Source organism: Manis javanica, chromosome 15, assembly GCF_040802235.1.
Source record: "Manis javanica isolate MJ-LG chromosome 15, MJ_LKY, whole genome shotgun sequence".
NCBI classification, from domain to species: domain Eukaryota; kingdom Metazoa; phylum Chordata; class Mammalia; order Pholidota; family Manidae; genus Manis; species Manis javanica.
In genome coordinates, this window is record NC_133170.1 from 32,346,238 (window position 1) to 32,366,413 (window position 20,176).

Sequence of the window (20,176 nt, forward strand, 5' to 3'; positions counted from 1 at the left end):
GAATTTATTCACTATGTAAGAATTCGTTCACCATGTAAGAACTTGTTCGTTATGCTTCAGAAGATTGGAGACTGACGAGATTTGGCTTGAGATGGATTAATGATTGTACATTGAGCGTTGACCCCCCTATACTGATTTTTATTGTTGTTAACGACCAATAACGATCAATAAATATGAGAGATGCCCTCTCAAAAAAAAAAAAAAACCTCTAACAAAACACTGTCCAGCCCCAGCCAGGGGCATTGTTATTTCTGTCGTTACCCCAGCAAAGGAACTGGGGTAGTCCTAGAAATGTTGTACCTAGAAATGAGGTAGTAATTGGGGAAGAACTTAGAAATGTAGATGGGATTGGATCAGTTGATCCATATCTGAAATTTCCTTGAAAATGGAAATTAGGAAATGTCCAACAGTTTAATTTATGGCCATTGTTACCCAGCCTGTTTTGACTTTGAATGAAAGACAATGTAGACCCTTCAAGACCTTATGGGGTGGGGGTGATGTGGGAGGTTCACGGGCTCCGTCGGGGGCCTAGACCCCCCTGGAACCTGGCCCTGCCCGCCCTCACCATGGAGCCATGGAAGAGAGAGCCAGCCTCCGGTCAGGCAGTCCTGAGCACCCGGCCATGTGCTGGCTGTGTGACGCGGGCAAGCGACCTGCAAGATGGCCGAGCGCTCTACCTCCCGAGCTGCTGCGAGGGTCGAGTAGCCTGCCAGGAGCTCGGCCGGTGGAAACCATTTCCTCTTACCCTTATGCTTTATTAGCTGTTCAAATGAAGGATCAAACTATCGGATCTCTAAGAGCCCTTTGAGATAAAATTCCTTAGGATTTCAAGTCAGCTCGAGGGAGACCCTGCCTTTTCAAGCTCATGTGCAGGAGCAGCTGCGGAAGCCCAGCTCGGGAGTGACACCTGCTGGCTTTGCAGTTTGCCTGAGAAGCCGCGGCCTCGGCACCCGCGCGACCACCTCCCACCCTCCCCGCCGCAGTGATGGTGTCCGTGGGCTCCTCTTATCTTCTCACCATCGTGGCTTTTCTCATCTTGTTTAGAACATGACTTTCCTGAGGACAAGCCCAGGCCCGTCATCTCCTTTGACAACCCCCCGGCCCCCACCACCATGGCCCTGCACCCACACGATGGACCACGTTCAGGCAGAGCTAGCTGGATGATAGGGAGTTTGGCTGGCAGTGGAGGCCTCCCTGGTCCTGGCTGTGGTGTCTGCCCACTGCAGCTGGATGTCAGTTTAGTTCAGCCCGCATGCACAGTGCAGGACCCCTTCAGCTCATAGCTGCATGTAACCCCCACGGCTCTCCCTCTGGGGGCTAACCCGCACCTCACAGGCAGGTCTCCACCTGCCCTATGGTCAGAACCTGGACAGTGCCAAGGGGGCCCAGCCATTTGTTAGGAAAATAGAACAAAACAGATTACTTCCAAATAGTAGAGAAGTTAGATGACTTGTGAAACAAACACTTAAATGTTACCTTCAGAAATGTCTTCCTTTTGGCCCACCAAGTAGTCGCATCTCTGGTTTACAATACGAATATACTTGTTGAGTTGTAATTCAACTATCTGAACTTCCCTTTAACTCATGCTCTGTGCTGCTCAGTGAGGGAGCAGAGACCCTTCTCTTCCCTGCCCTGTGCTGTCACCTGTCATGTAAGAATGCAGGTATATTCTGAGTTCTATTTCTATTTCCAGCACTTTGAAAATTCACCCTGGGGATTTGTTCATTCACGTCTGCATTCTTTCAACAAATATTTACTAGAGGGATAATAACCAGTTGCTTTGAACATAGAGTTTCCTTCTAATCTCACGAATGTGAATGGCGAGCAAGTGCCTGGCACATAGTAGGTACTCAATGTGTTTTAAAAAAAAGAAACTCTCATGGTTCTTTATGGGCTGTGTCAAATACCGAAGCCCTTGGGCATAGGTAGATTTGCCCAGATGACACAGATCACTGCCTTCTGAAACAGAATACATTGGATATAATTTAATTTTTTTTAATTCCAAAATGTTATCATTTTGAACCTCAGTGCTAGAGTGGAATGAAGGGACACCTCTGTTTTCTTGAGGTATACAAGGTGTTAGCACTGTATGCAATTAGTTCAGAGGGTTGTATTTGTGGCTCCTGTGTTTGATTTTTATAGTTTTACTTCCTTGCAGTGAAACTGTGTGATGCTGTCAATCTATCTCTTTGTGATAGCAAGTATCTTACATTTATTTAGCATTTTTCATGTGCATTATTTTATTTAGTTCTGACATTATCAGCTCTGCAAGGTAAACAGGATCATCTCCAATTTGTGGATTAAAAAAGAAGAGAAAGACAAACCCAGAAGCTTTAAGAGTCTCGCAAAGGACCACATGGGGGAGGGCACCATGGGACCAGACCCAGGTCTTCTGATTCTAAGCCTGGTGCTCTTCCTGTGCCAGCATCCTGCCTTCCTTTACAACTCCTTACCTTCTTCCAGGTGTGCTGATAACCTGTCACGGACCTTGTCCAAATTGGGTGTGAAATGACTGGGTGAAGTTTAAGAGGCTCTCTTTTGAAGAAAATGCTTGAGATTGAGCTCACCAGGGTGTGACCTCTCTTTTCTTCTCTGATGGATAAGCAAGGAAAACGGAGAGCAAATAGGGTTGCCAGATTTTGCAAAAACAAAAAATAAAGCAAACAACAACAAACTAATAATGTGTCCACTTAACTTAGAATTCCAGATGAACAGTTTTTTAGTGTACATATTTTCCATGTAATAATTTAGGACATACTTATAAAAAAGAATTGGTTTTTGTCTATCTGAAATTCAGATCTGTCTGGGTGTCCTATATTTTATGTGCAGCCCTAATCACAGAGCTCTAGCTGCTTGAAGGGTCTCAGAACAGTAATGACAGAAGTGCCTTGTGTAAGAGTGGGGGCTGGCAAAATAAACAAGTTGGTTGCAACATCTATACTGTTAATTAGATAATGCTTCCTGGAAAGGATGGCTCTTGAGCTGCTGTTTACACGGCAGAAGGGAAGTGGTGTGGCCGCTAGCAGAGCCCTTCACGTGAAAAAAGAGCAGCAAGCTGGAAGGGGATGAGACTCAAAGACGTGTGCACAAACCAGACAAGGGTCAGTTGACTTTGACAAACAGTAAATTACTTTTCAAATATAGCAGTGTTCCATCCCTTGCCTAATATAACGATCAGGTTGGTTCTGTACTGGAAATAGAGAACACGGTGGCACCTTCCCACACTCTTGAGTCATCTGACAGTGATTGTTTGAAAATCTTTGACTCCCTCAGGCAGTAAATTTAAGGAGCAACCTGCCTGGAAAATGGAATTAGGTTACTAAAGACATCTTTGAGACAGTCCAGAATTTCTTGAAATCTGGGATATCATTTCTTGCCCATTATGTCTTGAGGATTTCACAGGTCCTGCTTTTAAGGCTGATTGCTGCCTCTTACTAGGGAATTGGCCTGTGAAGAGCCCAGGGCTCCCTTGCATCCCCTGGAGCAGGGACTTGCCTCATGCCCTTGTCTCCTTTTGTTTTGGGGTGGTTTACATTACAGATCCCAAGACCAAGTGACTCTCTTTTAAAATTTATAATCAACTAATTTTTCTTGAGTGCTTATCACACACCACGTGCATATGGAGGTGAGCAGGACACCCCTCCTCTTCCCTGGGTGTTTCAGGGCCAACTGGTGCCGGGCCCTGTGAGGGGGCTTCCGTGTCCCTTCGTTCCTGCAGCAGCCCCAGAGGGGTGCAGACTTGGAGCTGAGGGTGTCTGGCACAGCTAAGAAGTGGCAGAGCTGGGACTCGAACCTATGTCTTCTGACTCTGACATCTTGCCTTCTAGGTTCCCACCATCATCAGGACAGTGATGGCAAATCCCGGGAGGGTGATGGCACCCGAGTGGTGGCACTGCATGGAGTAACACCTATTTTTTAAAGAAATGTTTACTTTGACAAGCTTGTGCTGTGGCCCCAAGAGACTAGGCTTGGGGTTTTTCTGGCTCCACAGAAATGTGGACAATGACGCCAGCTTTCCCCAAATATCTAGAAACGAAGTTGGGTATCATGCAGGGTCAGCTCTAAGGTCGTGAGCTGGTGTCTCCTGACTTGAGTGATCTGAGAACTAGCAGGCAGCAGGAAGCCTGCAGTGCCCTGGAAAGCTCAGTCCCCATGGAGCTCCAGGGGCATGACAGCCACTCGCAGGGTGTACAGGGCCCAGGAGGCATGTGCAAGAGCTGGAGCAGGGGTGCCGTGCAGAAGACACAGCAGGCCAGGCTCGGGCATCACGGCGCAGCCGCTGCCCTAGAGCCCCTCTGCCTGTGTGCTCAGAGCTAACCCCCCAGTAGCTGCATCACCGAAGTCAGTCCTGAGGCCTGAGGAAGGGCCAGGATGGGAGATTCCTGGGGGGCTTAGGGCAGGGGGGCTATTAACCAGCTGGTTCTGAGGTATTTGAATAGTTTAAATACTTAGCTAAGTCCTAAGTGCTTTATTACGTACATTAACTTTAGTAACCTTCCTAAGTAACTCTGGGAGTTTCGTTCTGTTAATATTGCCATTTCCCAGATGTTGAAGCTGACACCCAGGGCTGTCGAGTGACTCCCCTATGATCCCATGGCTGGAAAGTAGCAGAGCTGGATTTGAACCCCTCTGCTTAATTTTGAAGACTGTGCTCTTAGTAACAAGGTGATTTTTGTCTCCTGACACAAGCTGCCTGCTGCTCTCCCTGGACTCTGGGCTAAGCTTGTCCCAGAAACCATTCACTGTTGGAACAGTGATATGGGGGTGACAGAACAGGTTATGTCCTAGCATGCTCTCCCCTGCAGCCCTAAAAAGGAGTAGCTTATGGTTCTGGAGCCTTCGAGGGGCCCCTTTCTTATTCTGTCTTTCCCACCAAATCCAAGGTCTGGAACTGGGAGGAAGGGAAGGAGAACCTAGCTGTCAGGGCCCCGCCCGGCCAGGAAGCCCCACTACTCGCCTCCCTCCCTGGCAGACGTGACAAGGCCCTGGGCCATGTGGTGGTGAGCGCTCGTGATCACCTGTCTCTGTTCCCCACCCAACCACTGGAGGCCCTCAAGGGCCTTGGGGGGCCCCCCTCTCAGCCCTCTGGGAACTTTCCCCAAGATCTCACTCCCAACATGGTGGTGGCTGGGACTTGTCTGGCTGTGGGTGGAGCTAAAGCTGGGCTGTGTGTGTGTATATATGCGTGTGTGCTCACTCACACAAATGTGCACCACTCCCTCACCCAGGCCTGGGGAAAGGTCACATTTCACCAGCCCTTAAGGAAATGGCTTCATTGTCCCAGGGTTTTGGGACAATGGGTTCACTATTTTTAAAATCTGTGACCCCAGGAAAAGAAGTTAACACCGTGTCAGGGTGGCGTGGCTCAGCCCAGTACACCCCACCCCACCCCCAGTTTCCCTGAGCACCCATTTATGACTCCGTGCCCTAGGAGCACACTCACTGACCTCCCAGCCTGGAGGATGACCGCCTTCATCTTCCTGCATGGCAAATGCAGGTTTGCAGGGTCAGGCTCTGCAACAAGTGATGGGAAGGTCATAAAACATGACGTTTAGAAATAAACATTTAGTTTACAGAGAGTCAGATAATGGTTTTGTACCCACATCATGATAATAACAGGCACAAACACAAGTGCACACAGCGGTGTGTACGTGGCAGCCCTATGGTTACTCACTCACTGCAAAGGCCCTCTTGGGGAACCCATGATTTACATCATCTCACCCCCGTATTTTTGCCCATGCCACCCCTCTTCTTGAAGGCCAATCCCCTCAGTAGCCCTTTTCCTCAGCAAGTGCCACAGACTATAAGGACTTAGGTCATCTGATCCCCCACTGAGTGGGGTACCCCCTCCTGTGGTGTGATACCCCATTTCGGTTTGTCTTGCCCCCCATGATTCTTCCCAGTGGAGACCATTTCTTCCCCCTCGTTCTCTGTCCCGGGGTGCGAGGCTGCTGTATGTCCAGCTAGTGTCCATCCGTGCTGGTCAGTACCCACATATGTTGGCGAGGGGTGGGCTGATCTGCCGGCCCCCAGGGCTGGCCCACCCACTCATTGCATTTTCATTTGCACTGCAGCCAACACCTGAGAGCCATGTGCTAGGCACAGCCACAGAATTGGCTCTTGCATTTCATCCTGAAGATGACTCCATGTGGCATCCGCCAGCTTGTAGGCTTATACTTTCTGGAGGTAGATGGAGCAAGAAGGAAGGAAGCCAGGCCCACTTATGGATTTAATAAAAAGCTTTAAGAGAGGTCCTGCATGCAGCTAGCTCCGAGGCACCCTCGTTAGCAGGCTCAGGCCTGCCTGGCGCCCGTGTGCTACTTGTACAGAAATCCTCTGCCTGTTCAGCAGGACTGCCAGTCCAAGGATCAGAGACTCTGGGGACAGGGACCCAGAGGCATCAGGGCCAAGCTCCCACCTGCAGAATTCCTGTGGATTCACCTTCTGGGACCCCAACTGGGTGACCCACCCAGGCCCAGCCCCTCTGCCTAACTCATGGCTGAGCTGTGGACCCCAGGGGGCTGTGTGTATGGAGGGGTGGGGTTTCTCGCACCTCAAAGCAGATTCCAGAGGACTACCTAGAGTGAGAGAATTTGGGGGCACACCAGGGACTCTTGCAAGATCTCAGAGAGAGAAGCTCATGCTAGACAGCAGGGGGCTAATTGTGGCTGAGCGCCCCTCCCCAGCCCACAGAGGACAGGAAGCACTGGGCCAGCTGCCGGCGTAGGACCATCACAGCAGTGATGCCCTTAGTCGGGGGGGTGCCTGGCACCCTGGGCCTTCTGCTCAGCGGGTGGACTGCACTTCCCCAGGCAGGGCAAAGGCAGGCAGCTGGGGTCCTGACCGTAAGGAACCAGACCCTTTGGACCCAGCGTGCGGAGACTTCCAGTAGTTTCCAGCCCATGGCTGAGTCACACAGCTTCCCAGCAACTTAGTCAGACTGCCTGACGTGGAGGTAATTGGCATGTCAGGATCCCTTTCCTGTGGCGTTTTGGTGTCTTCCCTCCTCACCGAGCCGCAGCACCTGGCAAAAGACCACAGATAGGCTCCCAGAGAGGCTGGCTCCCAAGCCGGGTGGGCAGGGATGTCTGGCACGCTGCCGGCACAAGCAGAGGCACTACATTAAGGCCTGGTTATGTGTAGAGCCATCCCAAGAATGTTCAGCATGCTGAGTATACACTCGTGCTTCCATCTGCCTGCTGCACTTTGAGACCTCTCCCGGAGGGATCCAGAACATGGGGCACCCTGGAGAAGGAGCTGGGAATGTCCCAGGGGAAGGGTTCCTTTCTCAGGAACTGGGGACATTGGGAAAGAAATTCCTGAGCCTGAGGCTCGCCCCAACTTCCCAGATGTAAGATGGGGATGTGGATGGATGTGACCCAGTAATGTCAGCATTCAGATTCCAGCGGACAAAGGCCTCCTTTGAGGCCCACTCAGTCCTCCAATGCCTCTCTAATGGCCTTCCTCTGAGAGACAGGCCTTCGCTGCAGGGAATGCACTTTGGAGTTTAGTTGGCCCAGAACATGAAGACAGGCATCCTGGTCCCACACTGAGTTAAAGGATGGCACTCCCAGAAAGTACTGCAGAGGCTCTTACCTAGCATTTGCTGAATGGGGAAACTGAGGCCCAAAGACAGGCTGATGACTATTCAAGGCCACAGCACCGCTGAGCAGCAGAGCTGAGGCACAGGCTGCAGGATTGGTTTGCTCTGGCAGCACAGTCCATGGACTGTAAAACAATGCTCGGGTGAAAAGTAGAACCACCTAGGATTGTGATGTCACCAAAATGCAGCTCCACAGTCCTCACGGGTGAAAGCTGGTTTGGGGAGTGGCCCTTAGCTTTGGGACAAGGAAGCAGTTCAGGCTGAGTTTTAACCGTCTATGAAATTTCAGTGGAACAACAGGGAGAATCTCCGTCTCAGTTGGAATCATCTTTTTTAAATCTAAAGGAGAAAAACGGATGGGCTCACATGATATAAGTGCTCTGCCTGCCAGGCTGGCAAGAGCACCATAGAGGGGGCTCAGTGTGCAAAGGAGACTGCCCCCTGCCCTCCCCTCACTGAGATTTTAGCCCTGTGCCTGGCGCAGCTGTGGATGGGACTCCCCCTGGGCTCAGGAGGCAGGTGCACGGGTGGGTGGAGGGAGTTGTGTGCTCACCCCACTGGCTTTAACCCCAGCTCTGCCTTGCAGCCTCTACGGATGGAGCGATTCCAGCTCCTGGGCCTGCCTCCCACTCTGTGGAATGGGGACAGGACTGTGTGCACAGTGCCCAGCGTGTGGTGTCCTCTGGAGGGGCTCTGCAAGTAGTAGGTGCTCAAATACTGAAGTCCGACTAGGAATTTTGGAAATCTGTTATTTGCTCAGTCTTGAGAAGGAAAGAAAATTTCTCATGAATCAGGGTGTGTAGACAGAGTGTGTGCAAGGGAAGATCAAAGAGAAATGGGGCAAGGAAAGGGATCTTTCAGGGTCTCCGGCTGTGATGCTCACCCTGGGAACCACTCGTTCACCTGGGGGGCTTGTCTGGACAACCCCAGTGAGGTCACCCCTTCCCTCTCTAAGGCCCTTTTCTTGCTGCAGATGCCTGCTCTCAGCTCACTAGTCGGACCGGAGCCCCCACCTGGCCGTGCCCCCCAGGCTGAGAGAGGCCCCCACCAGGGCCCTCTGCGGGGTGAGACGTGACAGTATGAAAGCCAGTCCACAGTGAGGGAGCAGCCATCACCTGCTGGCCATGGTGCTGAATGCTTTATTTCACAGCCACCTGAGGGCACAGGCACTGTTACTGCCCCATTTCACAGGTGCAGAAGTTGAGGGGCTAGAGAGGTCATGCAATTTACCCAAAGTCACACAAATAGTCCATGGCAATGCCAGGGCTTGAACCCCAGCAACCTGGCTATGGAGTCTGTGCCCTTAACCACTACACCACACTGCCTTTCCAGTACTAGGAAGAGAAAGGTCCATGGGGAGAATGCTGCTGAATGTCCCCATTGATAAGATGACAGGAAATAGAGCAGGAAGTACCCTAGGTGGGTGGCCAGTTCTTTCAGGGCACGATTAATCCAAATGCCCAGATGGCTTGTTGAGCAGCTAGACTCTCCCTTGGATGGGGAACAGACACTCCCTGCAGGCTCAGGGGTTGTTGACCTGAGCTTTTAGGTCCCCTTTTCCTCCAGCCCTTCTCCTGAGCAGTAGCTGAGCGCTGCCCCCTTCTCCAAGCCCCGCCCCAGCCCCATCTCCCCTCTGGCCCCACTGCCTTCTAACTGTGGGACACCGGCATCTCCCGAGCTGGAGGGGACCATGGGGGTCACTCAGTTCACCCTCCCACGCAGCTCAGGAGCCCCTCCAGAGCTGCCTCGGCAGGACCTGCCCCTCCAAATGCCCAGCTGATGGCTCCGGCCCTCTGATCTGCTCCCTTGTGGCCTTTCTGAGGGTGTTGCTGAAGGAAGTGCCAGCTACTCTAACTCAGGGATTTCAGTCCTAGCTCTGCCGACATCTGAGGACAGGCGAATCTTTGTTGGCCCAGCTCTCTGGGGCCAGAGGCCATTCAGGCAGCTCTGGGTGCCCCCATTTGGATGTGGGGAGCAGCCCTTGGCCCCAGCTGAGGACAGCCAAAAGCACCTGCACCTCCAGGCACGGCCCAATGCCCGAGGGCCCCAGGGTGGGAGGACACACCCGCCTCGCTCTAATTCCACCCTGACATCGGTGCAAGAGAAACCACCTTCCACCTTCTTGCTGCTGTCGAGGTGCTGCCTGGGGCCCAGAGTGAACAGGCCAGGTCCCCCGGCCACATCCCAGCCCCGAGGTTCTCGGTGGCCTCAGTGGCCATCAGGAGCTGGAGGTGTGGTGAGTGAGCCCCTCACTCCTGGTGCCCTTTCCCCCGTGTCCCTCCCCTCCTCAAGGGGGCTGACCAGCCTGATGGAGGCCCAGTGGGTATGCACCTGGTTTGAAAGCCTTCTTTCCCATCCACCCTTTCTCAGACCCTTTCCATAGCGATGCCCTCATTGGTCAGGGTCTGCAGGGCTGCAGAATGGAAAGCACCAGGGACGTGTGCGTCTTGGCCGGCTCCAGCCCCCTGCCGTCCACAGCCACCTCTCACACGCACTGGGCCCACAAAGCATGCAACAAGACGAGCAACAGACAGTCCCCAGGCTCCGGAAGGGCCTGCAAGCACAGGTAGGATCCTATCTTAGTCAGGCTTTCTGTCCACCCAGTGCAGAAGGCCTGAACAACCTCCCCTGTTCCACATGCCTAATGCAGAAATGTGTTGGCTGAAATGCTCGGCTTTTACCCCAATGCAACACAGTGCCACATCCCCAGAAGCCCTGTGCTTCTACTTTGCTCTACAGAAGCTTGGGTGAGAAGACAGGCAGAGTAGGGCCCCGGCAGATTAGACACCTACCTCATGTCCCAGCACCCTGTGGGCTTCTGGCAGGAGACCCCTGCTGAAAGGTGCTCTGTGCCCCTGTCATCCCTTCGCCCCCTCCGTGCTCGGCTAGGGAGGTCTATGAGGCAGTCTGAGGTTGTCAGAAGGTACAGTGAGACCTTAACTGACAGGCCCTCTGGGAATGCAGTTACCCTGTAATTAAATTCTTACATTAAAAACAAGTCTTCATCAATCATACAAAACAAGCTGCCTGCATTTGATGTGTGTAGGTTGCAGGAAGACCTGGTAAAAAGTGGTAGGGTTTGAAGACCTCCACAAAATGCGCCAGGTGAATTCCCTGTCTTAGTGCCATTTTCTCCACCTTTGCTAGTAATGGCCTTATTCCCTGTCCTGGAGAAGGGAGGTTGTTACCCCGAGGACCACTGAACTTGTGCCAGTCTATTTGTTGGGGGAAATAGATTCTGTGGACAGTTGAGTGTTTGGGACAGAAAACCAGCTGAGGACTGGCCCTTCCCTACCTCTTGCTTGTGATGTAAACTCTGAGAAGGCCATGGCCTCTGAACCTCAGTGTTGTCCATCTGTGAAATGAAATGATGAGGCTCATGCTGACTTTCTTAGGACAAGAGTGAGGGTCAAATCAAATCCTGCGAAACAAACGTCTTTCCAACTCTAAAGTGTACACAGAAGGGATTGACAGATCATCACTGTAGAAGAAAGGTCAGAGCGCCTACTGTGTGCAGGGCAGCATGCAGGTCCTGTTGGGAGCTGCCTATCCCATCTGCCCAGGGCAAGTAAGGGGAGTTTGGAGGAGAACCAGGTCACTCTGTCTGGGGTGCTAAGGGGTGTTGTCTTGGAGAAGGTGTCATCAACCTGAGTCCTGGCAGAGGGGTGGGATCTCTGCAGGGAGAGACGGTGGGCAGGGCAGAGCCACTCCCCCAGCCTCAGGCCCAGTGGAGTAGGAAATCTGAAGCTATGGTTCCTTGTGGCAGGTTGGACCTGGAGTCTCCCTGCTCTGCTGCCGTACTCACTGCCCCCCCGCACCCCCCCCACCCCATCCCCTGCAGGAAAAAGTGCTTCCGATTACTCTCCTGTGTGGTGGCGGCCTGCTCATCTGGGAGCAGCTGGGACAGTGCTCCGCTCAACTCTCAAGGGCCCTGGTTCACCAGCACAGGGCTTACTGTGGAAGGGGCGGAGGGGAGAGGACTGTGGGTCTGCTTCAAGGAAGTCAAACCCAGCCAGTCCGTGGAGGAGGCAGTGGTACTACCTGCTTTGGATGTGTGGCGCAACCCTCCCAACCTCCAGTGGTGCTGGGGGTCAAGGAGAGCATCTGGAGGGCTTCCTGGAGGAAAGGGAGCATGAACCATGCCTCCACTCAGACAGTATTTGAGGCGGAGGGCACCCAGAGCTGGGAGAGGAGGCACAGGCAGGGGATGGACAGGGCCTGTCTTGGGGATTTCGATCAGATGTGCCTGGCTGGAGCAGAGCTGCCAGGGAGAGGCAGCGGGCAGGGCCAGAAGGGCAGGGGAGTTAATAGCACATTTCAGGGTCACTCGGTGGACAGCAGGGTCCCTGAGTATGGAGGAAATGGTGACATAAAATGATGCTAGTTGTGTTTTCGAGTGATTAATCTGGCAACTGTGTTCGCAGGTTTAGAGGAAAGAGAATGTGGAGATAGACTCCCACCAGGTGGCCCTTGCAATGGCTCAGGAGCTGGGAGAAGATGAAACTGGGGGGGTTGTTTCTGGTGTGCAGCTGGGGGCGGGGTTGGGGGGAATGATAGGAAGGAATGGATGGAATCTGTGTTCCAGAAACTTCCAAAACAGTGGAAGCTTCACGTTCTGTCTCAGCTCTGCACAGCTAAGCTGCCAGCGCAGCTCTCTGCATCCTCCCTCAGGATGCAGCACCCACAAATCACGCTCCCCTGGCTTGAGCCTGTCTCAGAAGTCAGTGCATAGCAGGAAATCAAGAGCAGAGGGCCCAGAAAGCAGCTTTGTTTTCCCCCAGATTCTCTGGGTAGATCTCCAGCCACCTGCCTGGAGGTCTGATAGGCCAAATCTCTCTTTAGGGGGGTGGCAAGTGAGCTGGCCGGGATGCGGCCTCGGTGCATGGTCATCACTGAGATGCCATAGGATGAGACACTGTTTTTAAAAGGGGCAGAGAACCTAGTCAGCAGCTGAGTTGAATCACATCTTTAAGAACAGGGACAGAGACAGGGGCGATGCCTCCCTGCCTGCGTTCTTTCCCAGCTGTGTTTGAGGTCATGAGAAGTGGGTGCCCTGGTCAGACCACAGGGATGGCCCACTATGGGTCCATCAGCCTGTGGTATAGAGGAGACCAGAAACGGGATCCATCCCTTCCTCCTGCCCACAGGGTGGGTTGCAGTTTAATTTTCTGAGCACAGTAGGAGAATGCCAAATCTCAGCACTTTCTCCAGGCATGGCAAGGCCAGCCTTGATTTCTGGCTCATTCTCATTTCCCAGGGCTGCTCAACCCGAATAGTCATTTCAGAGCCAGAGGGTTTTTTCCAGCTTTAGCTCCTGTTTTTGGTGAGGAATGCAGGCAAAGGGACCTGAAAGAAATGAGCCAAATGCTGGGGGCTGCAGGGCGGCTTGGGTGGGTGACACTGGAAAGCGAAACGTTAAACCTACAGAGCAAAACTAGCTTTGATGTCCCGCCCCCCAACCTGTATTTACAGTATTTACCTTCTGTTGGATGCCTTCGGTGCCCGCTATTGAATGGGAAAGGGTTTTTCCACATTGTCAGGTCAAACCTGTTGTAAGCCTTCATTTAATACCAAGACTGGATTAAGCTTCGGGATCTGTCCTCCTCCAGAGGGGGAAAGCAGGCTGGCATTCAGGTGCCAGCATGGCCATATCAGTTGTCAAAATATTGAGAAACTTCAGCTGCCACGAGCCCTTCAAATGCTTTGAGCCCCGGCTAGGACCCTGTCATCACCTCCCTACATTTCTGCTCCTAAAGGTTGGTGCTGGCACAGGACTATGCTCCTGCCCTACCTCCAGGGCCCATTCCGGCTGCTGGGCACTATGCTTGTTAAAGACTGTGAAAAGCTCTCTGTAGCCAGCAGGTTATTCCAAGTCCCTTGACACTGGGTCCTAGCATTTCCTGCTGCTTTATCTTCCCCTATTAAGATAGAAATGGTACTTGTCAAAACCTCACTAGGCCCCATGCAAAAGCCACTTTGTCTATGAAGTCTGTTCTGGTCACGATGAGTCACCTGCTCCTTTTATACACTTGGTTTATACCTCTTTTATGGAACTGATGATATTTGACTGCATATGATAGCCATGGTTCATGACAGGGACCATTTTGCCCCCCAGGGGGCATTTGGCAATGTCTAGAGATGTTGTTGGTCATCAAAGCAAGAGGCACCTAGTGGGCAGGAGCCAGGGGTGCTGGATGTCCTCTGGTGCTCAGGACAGACTCCCACCCAATGTGTCAGTGGTGCCGAGGGTGAAAAGCCCTATATTAGAGGGTCCTCTGTGTCTCCACGTCTGTCCAGCTCCCACCTCCTTGAGGGCAGGACTTCCAGGTTCCAACAATCCTTGCTGCCCCCACCCCCAAGAGCCAGACCAATGCTCAGCATTTAGTTGGACACTCCATAAATGCACTGAATTAAATTCAATTTAGAATCAAACTGCACTGAGCCTCAGCCACCCTGATGATCGTTGGGCACGTGCCCCATTGTCCTGCACAGCCCTGCAGTCTTCCTCTGCTTACACAGGAAGTGATGAAGGTCTTTTCAAGCTCACCAGGTAGCTAAAGACCAGCCCCTGAGAAGGTGAACACAGGGCCTTAGGGGCAAGAGTGAACATTTTAAAGGCTTGTGGACTGAGGCAGTGACTAGGTTGGGCTCCTAATTTATCATGCATCTCAGTGACACAAGGAATAGTTCTCTAACCTTCTCACCACCCAAAAAGGATCTGAGAGCTACCACTGCCCCAACTCTCTGTTGTAGTAGGTGTTGGAAAAGGACAGGACTGTCCAAAGTATGAACCAAGAGGTGATGTGGTGTCAGTGGACCAGCATCTTGTGTCAAAGCCTGCAACAGAAGTGTTCATGTCTTCTCTACCCCAGTACTAACAGTCTGACCTGGACCAGTGGGCTGAGTTCCCTCATTTGTAAGTGGAAATAAAACATTCTTTCCTGCTTTGAGGCAGGGGCTGGGCTTGGTCACTCGTGCGCCTCCCCAAAATATACTAGGTGCTCTGCGTTGCCGCGTTTGCCCCTCTCACAGCGTCCCCGTCGCCCAGATGGGGCTCTGAGCACAGACAGATGCTTGTGAGGCGTCCCCCTGCTGGAACACAGTAGAGCCTGTCCCCCACCCTGGAGCCTGCGCCTTGCCCACTCCAGAGCGCACTTCACCCTTTCCTTCACCCACTCGAGGTGCACATCTGCCATCTTCCCAGCCTCTTCCCAGGGTCTTGAAAGCATAAGGCCATTTTGCCCAGGTGTTCTTTGGCCATTTTTGGAATATACACAGTGGCTTTCACTCACTGACTACAACCAAAATTGGATGAGATTAGAATTGGAGCTTTCTTTGTTTTCAATATTAGATTTTCTGTTGCAAACAGAATAACCTGCTGTTCGCCAGCTATGTCCCTGATTTCAAGCAGATCTAAAATTATGAGAATTACCTTGCTTCAAGGCAGCTGGTATTTGTTTCCTAATGACAGTTGATACTAGACAGTGGAGCTACCCAGAACCCGGGTGTGGCACGTGGGCCACATGGGAGGCAGAGACAGCCTGTTTTCTTGGACTCGAAGATGTCTCTAATTAGAGCCATGTTTAGTTTGGTTCTTCGTGTATCTAGAGAGCTTTTCTCTAGAGCGCACAATTCCTTCTTCTCAAGGGGAGTAATCCCTCTCCAGCTGTTCATAATTACTAATTAGTGAACAAAGAGGCTAACACACAAAATCAGCTTTTGAGCCATAGTTTGGGATTGAGCCTAAAAGAAGAGAGAGGTCTCAGGATACTTTTTTTCCCCTAAAACAAGGAAATAACAAAACATGCACACTTTCCCACTGGTAATTTATCACAGTCACATCTGAAGCGTCCATCTCCATGTGGGAAAAGAGTACAAGTGACTCCTTATGTTGTCAGGAGTGGGGCCCCCCCGAGAGGCTTTCCAAAGAGCATGCCTGGCTTCATCACAGGATGGAAAAAGAGCAGGCTGCCATCCCACGAAGGGGTGGACTTCACCCCATCTGCTCACTCACGCCGGGGGCCTCTGGCTCTGTTTCCCTCTTTCTGTCTCATTCTTATCTTCAGTATTCCTATCCAGTGCAGGAGATACAGGCATTCATATTCAACTAACATTTCTTGGCATGTAATTACACCATCTCTTTTAAATCTCATTACAACCCTTTCCATTTATTGGACAAGAGACTGCGGCTGAGATCTACAGACGTCCTCAGGGACACACCTAGTGAGAAGCAGTCCCAGGAATTAACTGTGGTCTCCAGATTCAGGGCCTGTGGTCTTAGGGACTAATGACTAATAAATGCCAATCTCATTGGGAAGACAGAAAAAAACCCTAAGAAAGGACTGGGAGGGAGAGAAGTGCGAAGTTATGACGTATCAATTGCACAAATCTCTGGAGGCTCACCCAGGTTAACCCCGAAGCAGTGGGCGGCTGGTGAGGGTAGAGCAGCAAACTTCCCCACATGGCTGTTCTGTGAGAATCCTCTCCCGAAATGCTTAGAACCTGATGCCCACTTTCTGACTTCCCAGCAGAGTGCCCTTGCTGGGTGGTGGGGAGTGTTCTCGTTGGCATATGGGGGCTGCAGGCAAATTCCTTCTCAGTCTCCCTCTCTCTTCTGCCACCCTCTTCCCCTACTGTCTCCTCCCTACCCCCTGGCTAATTTTTCATATCATACCTTTGAGAAGGTTTTTGCATCCCTTACAAATCCTCCCCAAAGTGAGTTTGTGCTCATGATGAGCCCACGTGTCATCACTGGGGCTGCTAATGACCCCCACCTCTACCCTCGGCTCTGGCTTACATGCTCCATCCTGTTTTCTGTCACTTTATCCACCACTGGGTCCCCACCTGCCCTGGGCTTCATCACCTTCTGACCTACTGGAAAGCAAAGCAGGCCTCCCTGACTTCCAGGCAGCCTTGTTTCTTAGCAAGCACCCAGGAAACTTTTGGGGTGTGTTGCCATAGAGATGATAGCGTCTTCCTTGTACCCCTTCCTTGGACCTTCTTATGCAACCTGCCCTCTTTCCGGGATTGCTGCAGTGCTGCAGGAGGTTGCTTAAATTAATCCTGTCAAAATAGCCTTGACTTCTTTTGGAGCACGGATTTTTTTTTTTATCTCACAAGACACAAACTGTTCAAGGGAAGAACTGGGAACAAAGACAACTCGGGAGGGCTGGAGGGAGCTTGGAGAGCATTTAGAGGGAAGCATGGAAATGATTGATGGGCTGGAAAATGGGACCTCAGATGCGAGACCAGTGGAAAGGGGATTATTTAACTGGGAGAAGCACAGGCTGACAGGTGACTTAGGAAGGGCTTCAATTCTGTGAAGGGTTAGTTAGGATGCGCAGCCTGGTGATTAGCTGGCTTCTGGTCACCAGCAGAGAAGGAAAGGCACTAAAGGTGGGAGGCAGGGAGCATGAGCAGCAGAGGAGATGCCCCCGAGGGTGGTGCCCACAGCGAAGGGTGGGTCCACAGACCTCCCCCACACAGCTGCCCAAAGCAGCTGGCATTGAAAGCGGCAAGGGGCCTGTCCACACGTCCTCCAGAGCAGAGGTTCCTGACCCTGGGCTGTCAGGGGGGCCCTGGCAGCACCATCAACATCCCCAGTCCAAGAACTCCAGGTTGAGAACCAGGGGCAGGCATGTGGAGGAAGGGAAAACACTTCCCCAAATCCGTGTGGTCCTGTCCCCCATCCAAGCCTGTTACCTCCAGGTGCTGTCCGGAGCCCAGGCCACGGCTGCCCACATGGCTCCGCACAGGTTCTGGCTGCCCAGCCCAGAGGCCCCTGCGCCTGTCCTCGGGCGTGGGCACCAAGGTGCTAGAGCGAAGGCTCCTCCCACGCTTTTGTTCTTGACTCGCTGGCAGTGACTCGCTAGTCTCAGGGTGCACTTTGGGGAGCTTTCCAATAACGAGAAGAACCTCAGAACCCCACAGCCATCTGGTGGGGCTGGAGTGGAAAGAAGCTGGGAATCTTGTGCTTGTGAGCAGGTCACTGACCTCTCCTGGTCCCCTGTGTTCTCTGGAAGTGGAGGAGCCTGAGCAAGACCATGCCTAAAGTCCCCCGGGGCCTGCCTTCATCCCTGCTGGCCTCTGAAGAACTGCAGTGCTCTCAGGGATCTTGAAGTGTATGTAGTCAGAGTCCGTGAAATACTTCAGATTGGGTGATTTCCTTTCTTTTTTACATGATTTGTCTTGGGCTTGGGATGGGTAAGGAGGGGTGCCCACCTCCAGGTAACTCAGCTCACAAGTGAGACTGCTGCTCCCCACCCGGTACCACTGACAAGCTCTTCCTTCGCTTGGTGGCAGTGTCCCAAACTACAGACCCTGTTCTTTGGCCTTGGAACAGATTTTTGTACGTTTTAAATGTGGAGCTTGTAATCAAAGATACTGTTCGTGGGGAGACTAGGAATGCACAGGGAGGGATCCTTACTTCCTGGCCTCCTGTGCCTTATCCTTGCCAGTCCAGACCACAGTGGTACTAGAGGTGAAGAGGCCCCAGGGGGATTATTAACTTCACTTCTAAATTATTGGAGACCAGCCACACCCTAAGAGCTGAAAAGAACAATAAAGGATAGCATGAGAAAAATTGTACATCCGCTCTAGCATGTAGTCTAGCCTTCCTCCCTGGTAACTGAACCCTGCTTTTCAGCTGGACTACAAAGACTAGGTTATCCAGTTTCCTATAAGGCTTGCTGACAGTTTCACCAAGAGTGGCCAATAAGAGATGTAAACTAAAGTACTGCATACTATAATTTAATCAAAAAGCACCTCAAGGGGAGAGATGAGCCCTTTTTCTTCCTTCCTTCCTCCTTCTGACTTCCTGGAATAGAGTTGTAATGGCTGGAGTTCCAGCAGCCTCGTTAGACCATAAGATGGAAGCCAAGCATTAATGATGGCAAAGCAGAAAGATGAGAGCCTGAATCTTGATGACCGTGGCCTTAACCAAGTCATCCTCTTCAACCTCCTCATTTGTAAATTAGAATAATAATCCCTACCTCGCAGGCTATTCATAAGTGTTAGATATCATACTTGTAGGGCGCCTTGTTTAGTACTAGCACATTGTAGGTATTTAGAAGGCATGGCTGTGTGTGTGTGTCCACCCAGCCAGCACAGTGCTGTGCTCTGGTGGTGCAGAGGTAACTGCAGTCCACCCCTTTTCCACCTTCAGCCTGGTCGGGAGTATCTCGCATCATAGCCGGGCCCAAGCATAAAGCATGGGCCTGTCTGCACACCATGCCGCAGGCTCGGGGACCTGCCTGTGTGTGGCAGAGTATGAAGGGCGCTGTCTTAGCATGGGGCTCTCCACCTTTGCTTGCTTGGGCAAAGGTACTCTTAGCCTGACCTATTCTCATTGCCCATTGGCATCTTTTCTCTTCCCTGTAGCCATTGGAGCTATTCTTGCCATTCCTTTACATTTTACTGAGTTTCTTTTCAAGACACAGAGTTCAGGGCTGGACTTATTCTCCTCCTGGGATGTGTGTGCATGTGTGCATGTGTGGGTCCATCCTCTGCAGCTGGATGACCATCTGAGGGCAAGGACCAGGTCACATTCTTTTATGTGGGTATGTAAGAAGTGCTCAGGGGTGTCATAGAGAAAGCAGAATTTACAGGCTACAACTTTCTGAGCTATGGTCAGGCCCACGGTCCTTCTATTGCCCCTTGGCTCTGTTGCCCTGTGGCTGCAGGCGGTGTAACGAGGCAGAAAGGGAAAGAGTGAGCAGAGCAAGGGGCAGCTCGGCTCAGAGGGGCATGTGCCCTGGCCTGGGCGCCGGGCCCAGTGGCAGGGGCAGCACTGCCAGCCAACCCCGGGGAGCCTTCCTTGTTCCCAGGTGTGACCTGATGGTAAGAGCCCAATTCTCACTCCAAGGAAACCTCTATATACAAGAAGTTCCTTCATCAAACCCCTCTGTGTGGCTGCACCATGCTGTCGGTCATATGTGATGATGGCTCAGCGCTGAGTATGTGTCAGGCAGCAGAGATGAACTGTCTCTTGCTATCAGAAGCAAACTCCTGAAATCCCACATAGTCACAGCCCTCGGAGGGACCACAGCCCTCACAAGGAGCCACCCCAACTCTCCCTGCCCTGGTCATGCCGCCTCTTGGCTGGCTGGCATCGTCTCTCCCCGGGGGTTGCCTGCAAGGGTCTGGAGGAGAGCCACCGTGAGGCCCTCCAGGATCTGCCTTGACCCAGCAGATCATATACAGGGAAGACCCTGGGAAGCACTAGAGCAATCTTCTCCTCCCCTCTGGATCATACCTATACTCCTCCTTTTAAAAATCCCACATTATTTTGACCCAGCCCCACTAATGCCATCCTCCATCCTGAGTGAGTCACTGTGTCACCCCAGCAAGAGCAGCCGGAGCCATGGGAGCAGAGGCGGGGCACCTGACGCCTGCCTGCCTCTCACGGACTTCCCAGTCTGCCCACCTCCCTAGAGGAGCGCTTGCAGACTGCCCAGTGCATGCCCAGCTTTGGGGTCCTCTCCTCTCCATCTTCCTGATTTCCAGAATTGTCTTTCTTTCTTCCACCTGGAGGGGACGGAACAGACATGCATGTGGGAGGCTGGGGAAGATAGC

The 20,176-nt window shown here is 52.2% G+C and overlaps 1 protein-coding gene and 1 long non-coding RNA gene across 29 annotated transcripts in view; one reads left to right on the forward strand and one right to left on the reverse strand.

Moving 5' to 3' along the window:
• LOC140846442 (uncharacterized) overlaps positions 1–12,032 on the reverse strand; it is a 40,114-nt gene extending 28,082 nt beyond the window's left edge. Inside the window, exons 1-4 of one of the 2 annotated variants that reach the window (XR_012125538.1) lie at positions 7,597–12,032; positions 6,845–7,024; positions 5,448–5,514; positions 2,454–2,592 (exon numbers count right to left, since the gene is read on the reverse strand). This is a non-coding gene — a long non-coding RNA (uncharacterized lncRNA). Of the gene's footprint in view, positions 1–1,476; positions 2,593–5,447; positions 5,515–6,844; positions 7,025–7,596 lie in introns of both variants that reach the window. The other variant, XR_012125537.1, reaches the window with a different exon arrangement.
• Positions 1–20,176, forward strand: part of CACNA1C (calcium voltage-gated channel subunit alpha1 C) — a 654,724-nt gene that overhangs the window by 331,880 nt on the left and 302,668 nt on the right. The gene's annotated exons all lie outside the window — the stretch shown is intronic.